Below are 7886 nucleotides of genomic sequence, written 5' to 3'. Positions count from 1 at the left end.
TCGTTTTACGGTGTTACACTACTCGTGCATTACGTTAAACTAATTTGTAGAACACCAGGTGTATTGTCCAACGTTATTCCCCGATCCCCACCGTCTCACCAATATGTCACTCTGACCAATGTTATATTCCGGGCCTCAGGACAGGGTAAATTCGGGGTAAGTTATTGTAAAACAAATTTCAACTATAATAACTGAACAGAAGTCCTACCAAGATTAATGATTGAAATTTTGACTTAAGTGTATATGGCTTCGTGGTCCCGGGGACAGTCGATTCCCACCGTTTTACACTAAAAAGTGTGTTGGATCAATGCTGTACCCCATCACCCACCGCCTTGATAAGTGTGGCTTGGATATGAAGTCAGTTTTCTATGGTGCGTTGTACTGGCCGTACTTTGTGGCCACTCTTTGTGAAAAGTACGAGTTTACCAAATTAGGACGCTTTCGTTTCCAGGCATTTTTTGTGATTCTAAATTTCTTGGAACGCATAAGATAATATTCACAGTGGGCTAATGGATAAATCCGTCTGCCGTGATGTACAATAAAAAAAAATTATCCGTGACTACGCACCCTGGACAAAACTCAGCCAGTGGGATTATTGACCAATGATAATCTATCGTTTACGTTTATGTTGGGCTCACTGTTGGTTGCGAATTCTTCCCTTTGCGTATATGTATCTGTTGCTCGGGGAAGTATAAGGTCTTCACACCAGCTGCTGGCGGCTTAATGGTTGTCAGAAGACGTGCTAGTGAACAAAGCAAACATCTTGATAGAATTGCCGGCACGAACTGTTGTGATCAATAACCATTTGTAGGACTGACTAGCGCCAATCCAGACCAGATTACTGCCAGCTCTCTTATCGTCGATAACTCCGCCGATATAACGCCTTAATGCTTAGCCCTCTTTTAACGCTGGGCTACATCTGATCGTATCTGGCAGGCACTATGTCAAAAAGCCACGCAAAATGGAATACCTTGGCCAGCTTAAACAAGAACACTCAAGCAGAAATTGCCTTTTTACTGCCAAATTCCCTTTGTATCACAAAGGCAAGGCGTTTTTCCAAGACTAGCTATTTAAATTATTCTCAGAAAAATGTAAGAGCCGTTAAATCCTTGCACTAAATTCACTCCTCTTACTTCGTCTATACGCTACCTTTCTATAGCGAAAGTGGGTCGGGGTGATGCATATGTGATTGAATGTGACTGGTTTATTCGGAATGTCAGATCGATGAACTTTGTACCTCAGAAATATTTCGGAGAGAAGAAAAGTTTTCCATCAAAGCATGACACAAAAGTAGAATTGTTAACTTGGTATAAGTAGTTGACGTTTTTTTTTCTTTAAATTCCGAGGTTTTCCTGTACTTTACGATAATGTATATGCAGTATATACGTTCTATGTGTTCCATTATGAACTAAAAGGGCAATATTATTCATATCGATTATGGTTTGTCTTAATATACACCTTTGCTGGCTCATGATATACTGCATGAAGACGTTTCCTTAGACCATGCGGATTTAGCTTGGATGTGTTATGGAGTGATATCCGATATATGGCTTCTTCATTTGAATTTATAATATTCAAAGAAATCCGATCACTGGCTCATTCGTCTAAAGCGTTAGTCTCGTCACGGTAAGCCTACCCGGTAGCGCTGATCAGTGAGGTTGAGCGATTAGCTTGCCATGATTCAGTTTCAACATACGTTCCGTTAAGCTCCATTAAGCCACATCATCGTAACAATAGTGTAATATTTTGTCATCCCAAGCCTGGCCGTGTCAGGGCCTACAACCCATGTCGTTGTAATGCACCGGGTCTGCTCCTTTACAAGAAAGTTACTTTCCTTCCAGTTATGGACCGCCTTACTGGATAATTATTTCTTCGTCAGTTACTCGTGTTTCCTCTATAACTAATGTCCTACTTTGGATTTTTAAGACACGGATTTCCTTTTATTCATTACGAGATCTCATTTAATGGTATACGTAACATGCAGATACTTAAACAGAATAGTGCACACAAGATAAAATGTTGAAAAGCATGCGTCTGTAAAATTATTTGTCTCCCATTCAGGTATTTTATACTTTCGCATTTGTATGCCAGTCATTAAAAAAAATTCAGTTTTACAGAAATTGGATATAGGCCCTCGTGTAATCCAATCTCAAGGCGTTTTAAATTCATTACGATTAAATTTATCGATATTAGGTTTCCCGAAAGAGTTAAAAATATCTAGGATTGTGTCTTGTACAAGTGAAAAAAACTCCACCATTTATCAAATGTGCCGGTCAAAATCTTGTTATTTAATATCCTGGGCTCTCGTTGTACATGTCAATACTTCATTTCCTCGAAAATGGCAAGGTTAAGCGAATCCATATTTTACGTTTCTAAGTTAAAAATAACGGCACAATAAAACGGGAAATCGCATTTTGATAATGACGTATGATGGATAACCAGAAAGAAGCTTCTGTGATAGAGTAGCGTTTATTAGCATACATAACATATTGCCTGTAACGGCTGATTGGGCATTGGTGCTATACCTATGCTTCATATTGTGTGCATTCAGATGGAGTGTGCCGGCCAGCGCACACGTGTGTATACGTACAGCTGGCGGGTGACGGAGCGTGTATTATAAAGCAAGGGCAGGGAGGGGTGAAGGCAGTCACCCATGTTCTTCTTACGGGGAGACGCGGCATCCTAAGGCACACGGTTGTCAGGGTAAGGGGGAGATAGGGCGAAAGCCGGAATAATCAATACGGTCGAATATAATCCCCATGATTGATACAGGGGGTAATGTCACTATTTGGCCACCGGCATTCCCCGGGGCGTTTCAATCCGCGTTACAGATCTATAAACGGCTGATATGATATGATATAAGGGTCGCTCTGCTCCCCATCAATCCTGCCGCCTTAATGCATTGGGCTTGTCGCCGGCCAGTTTGGTTCTACATTCCACTCACCTAGGGTACACGAGGTACAATTATATGCCGGAGAGGATGGGTATTTCCGAACACTCTGGGCATTTGTTACAGAGGGGATAATGGGGTAAGGGGGTTCGGCTGGGGTAAAATAATAAAACAACATTTCTGATATTATTTCTACAGTGATTCCTAGGGTTGGCGGCGACACAGTCATATAATTACATATAATGAGACATAAACGTTCTTGAATTATTCAATGAGTCAAGACAGTTAATGACCATGGTTGTGGTAACGAGTGATATTGCCTGCAAGTCACGTCGGCCAAACATAAACACCAACACGGTAACTGAATTTCACACACCACAGATTACATCAGGGTAGGAGATCCTCGGGATATGAGACCTCTGGGGATGAGAATTACATAATGTTACGTGGTGAGTTAGCTCTGAGATCGGATGGCTACGGTCCCAGGTTGGCTTTCTGAAAGCTAAGCTGGGAAGAATGAAATAGATCTCAAATCTGGGTGGTGAGGGTACTGAAACACTGATCGAAGACTCGAAAATTGATGGCCAGATACCAAATCACTCACATGGGCTGATCATAAATATGTTCATGCAATCTGATTATCTGACCGAATACATTGTCACGTCATCTGAATGACTTTTTTAACACTGGATATGAGTATGTGTACTAACAGAAATAGATCCGAGTCTCAGTAAACATGACAGGTTGTCACACAACTGGGCAGGTTGAGGGAAAGGTTTGAGAGTCTAGCTATGTACCTGTAGCTCAGGTAGGGGTCGCCAGTCTGGGTACTCAGTGTAAGGGATTAATGAAATGACACTGTGAAAGGAAGTTAATACTATATATGAGATATAAATAACTACTAAAGTACAGGCTTAGTATCCGTACACATTCCCTCCCCACCCACCCCCCCGCTCACTTTCCTAACCAAACCCCTACTTGACTGTTAGGTATTTATTCATTTATTTGATTGGTGTTTTACGACGTACTCAAGAATATTTCACTTACACGACGGCGGCCAGCATTATGGTGGGCGGAAACCGGGCAGAGCCCGGGGGAAACGAACGACCATCCGCAGGTTGCAGACACACCTTCCCACTTACGGCCGGAGAGGAAGTTAGCATGAGCTGGACTTGACTGTTAGGAGCTGATGAAGCATAATCTTCAAAACTGAATTTACAGCCCATGGCTGAGTAACTAATTATTTCTTCTCCTCCATATTACGTTTGATGAAGCCTTAAAGGGGGGGGGGGGGTATACTAAGGAAGCCCAAAGCCCCCGTGGGGGAGCACTATGAATAAGTCCTGCATGCTACAGCCTACTACAAGAAGACACCGAATATCTTGAAAGGACCGAAACAATATTGAAACAAACTCGCAGATAATGAAGAAAGGATGGCGTTCATACAAACATTATTAATTGTGTTCCGCACAACAGATGTGGGCCTGGTTGAACAGTGTACCTATTAAAGTTAAGTCACATAAATTCATATTAATAACAGTCACTCTCATATATAGAAAATTGCAATTTTAGTTCCGACTTTTTTTAAAACCTTGTTTTACTCTTATACTCTTCGAATCGGTCGAGTCGAAAAGAGGAAGTTGTACCTTCCTCGATTGGCGTTCAGCATAAAGGGGATAGTGCAACGATTGGTTGACTCGGGGGTGGGGGGGCTTACTTGCCTTCGGTAAGGCGTCTCAGTGAAGCAGCACTAGATAAAAGAGCGGAGGCACATTAGATGCACTCTAAGGATTCCTTCGTCGTCATATGACTGAAAACTTAAGTACGACGTTAAACCCCAAGCACTCACTCACGGATTCACCAACTCGATCATAACTGCATGGTTTTTGTGTATTCATCATCATGGTATGTTCGTTGTTAAATTTCGGACACCAAACGGTTTAAAAGTTAACTTGCCAAGAGTCGGTGCTTTACCCTGGCCTCTTAAGCCTCTTCCACCCATGGAACTGCCCATCGTATGAGTGGAAAACTGCTGAGTAGAGCATAAAGCAACAACCAGTGAGATCAATCAATCAATCAATCAATATGATATGAGTATCTACGCCTCATACGTGGGAGAGAAGTTCGTCGCTAGCTTCCCGACGGGCTGGGCATGTAGATTACCCCAGGCATTCCGGACTCATAAAACTGACCACGATAATATACAGATGAAAAACCGAGCGTTGCCTGATACTACAATCAAACAAATAAATAAAATAATAAATAAAGAAAGAGACCCGCAGATGAAAGGTAAATCAGGGGGCGCAACTATGCATGAGTGTGAAACTTAATGTCTATTACAGTTATTCCCCCTGTAACATGGGCGAGTAATAATGTTAGCGGTGCCTAGGCTCAATAATTAAAAAACCTATCATACATGAAGATAATAATAAATCGGTCTACTTTAAGCATGTTATTGATGTCGAGTATGCTGATGCTGCTTGTATTGCACGTAATAAAACGCATAATCACGTAAATCAGCCTGCTATACACATGTAGTCTCTATATACCTAGATACGTATGATTTTTTTTATCCCTAGCTGTTTAACATATTTACCGTTACTACAGTTAATATTAAGAGTATTTTTCTCGGATGTTGACATACTAGTGTATCAATGATATCGAATTTTATTTTTACTCTAACTGTCCATTTTAAGGCACCCTAGAATTGCGCTTTGATTATTGTTTTGTGAAAATTATGAAATAAGCTTCAATTTTATATCGCTTTTAGCATGTATTACTTTATTTTCTTAAAGAGGCTGAAGAGACATTTGGCAAAAAATCAATGAGCGCAAATCCAATCAAATTTTTCATGTTATTTTAGGATAACCCTAATAATTACCCATCGCAAAATACCAGCCTCGTGTATCTGTGTAGGCCGAAGTGCTACTGTTCAAAATCCGTAATACGATTTCTAAAATTTAAAAATACGCGTCTTAGTACACCTTTTCCAAGATTTAGAATTATGCTATAAATACTACAGGTACTTTTGGTAAATGGAGAAAATTTTATTTGATTTTTTGCCAAAAATCTCCGGTATAGTTTCTTTAAATATCATGAAAAACTCGGGAGACTGTTTAGCCCAGCATAATATGATGGCGAGCAAGACAGGCACATGTGGGTCGGTTTTATTTCACATACCGGTATCATGTACCTGTAGGAACACATATGTGGATTGTACATACGGGTGCCCGTGTCGTGTTTTGGTTTGATGATAACACGGTGACATTTACCTGGGATATGAGGTCACATGTCGTGTGATAACGGTGGGTTTACGTGACCAGGAAAACGTCATCTGGCTGACGACCGGCGTGCAGTAGGGTATACGCCTTTGTAGGGCCTTTGTTTTATAGGTGTCGCTTACTTACTTACCCGGTACTTTGTATTTTGGGTCTCTCTTGTTCCCATCATTAGAACGGATGTGTGCATGTAAACGACACAGGCTCATCGTTGAATTGCTATACACATTAAACGTAGGGAACCATACCACTATGATCTGGGATTAATTGTTTATAATAAAATAAATGTGAAGGTCAAATCGTAGGGCCTAGACCTATACTGAGTTTCGACTGCAGGCCTGTACTCTCCGCCCCCCCCCCGCCTCCGCAAAAAAAAAAACAAAAACAAAAACAAAAAAACAAAATAACAAAAAATAACAAAAAACAAAAAGAAAAAACCCCAACAAAACAAACAAACAAAAAAAAAAAAAAACAACCTGTTGCAACCAAATTATTCTATTAAATATAACACACACATTCTATTAATTCAACATAAAGATTCTATTAGGCTAACAGAATATTATTGTGAGTAAAACACAGTGTTATGTTACAATAACAGAATACATTCTAGCATTACTCACACAACAGACTGACTTTGTGTTAATTATTTTGTTTCTTTTATTTCTTTGTGCAGGCTCGCAATACTATATATACCTCAGTAAAGCTTTGATTAGAATTACCCCTCCAAAGTTTAACTTTTCATTTTAAGCCGCAGCCAAGTGGTTATTAGATTGGTCAGATGCATGTCACTGTGTATACAAAGGGGCCTATGCCGATCCATCCAAAATTCCGAAAATTGTCGATGTTTGCCGACCACATTCGTTCCGTCAGAAAGTCCCACGTGACGACTCACATGTGCTTGATTGAATGACACCGGAGTTGCTTCAAACACTGACGACACAGGTTGCATTGTGATTTTTTCTTCACATTTCTCAACCATTAGGTAAGTAATTAATATAAAATAGGTAAAACCGAAATGTTGTCAACACGGGTGAATGATCGAGGCGTCATTTCTGTTTTATCAGTGCGAAATATCAAGAAATAAGCAAGTGCCGGTGTTGTGGATCCCAGTGCGTCGTTAAGAGAACAACAACAACACACGTGCGGGTCTTTGTAAGATATTTTGAATTTCATTTGTCATTTAAAAGGGTTATTTACTTAGTAAATGTGTCTCAATATATGTAACTGGCTGAGGTCTAAGCTAGAACGAAGGGAGACATAGTTATCATCGTTTATTTCTAAATCTAAGGGAAGGAGTAAATTAACATTTTATTTTAACTGGCCGGCGACAAGCCCAATGCAGGTCATTATATAGATACATATGTACGGGTACCGGTATTATGTAGGATGTACATTTGTGACAAAAACCCAACAGTCTGTATACATAGAATAGTGCACTTGATTACCACGTAACAAACAGTGCATTTCACTTTAGATTCACATTCTGTAACCATAAACCTGGGTTAAACTTTGTCAAATCTCCAATTTTTGGGTGCATTTGCCTCCTGTCATAGCTGGGAAATCGAGGATTCGAAAGTGAGGCTCTCGCACCTAATCTCGTGGAAACCTGTCGCCGTATTTGGCCCCCATTGCAAAAAAAAACTGCTTTGCCTCTTATAGCCTATTATGGATACCTCTATTATGGATCTAACCACACAAAAGCAGCATTTTTTGAAGTG

This window comes from Liolophura sinensis, chromosome 7 (assembly GCF_032854445.1).
Source record: "Liolophura sinensis isolate JHLJ2023 chromosome 7, CUHK_Ljap_v2, whole genome shotgun sequence".
NCBI lineage: Eukaryota > Metazoa > Mollusca > Polyplacophora > Chitonida > Chitonidae > Liolophura > Liolophura sinensis.
Note: the sequence above shows the minus strand (reverse complement) of the source record.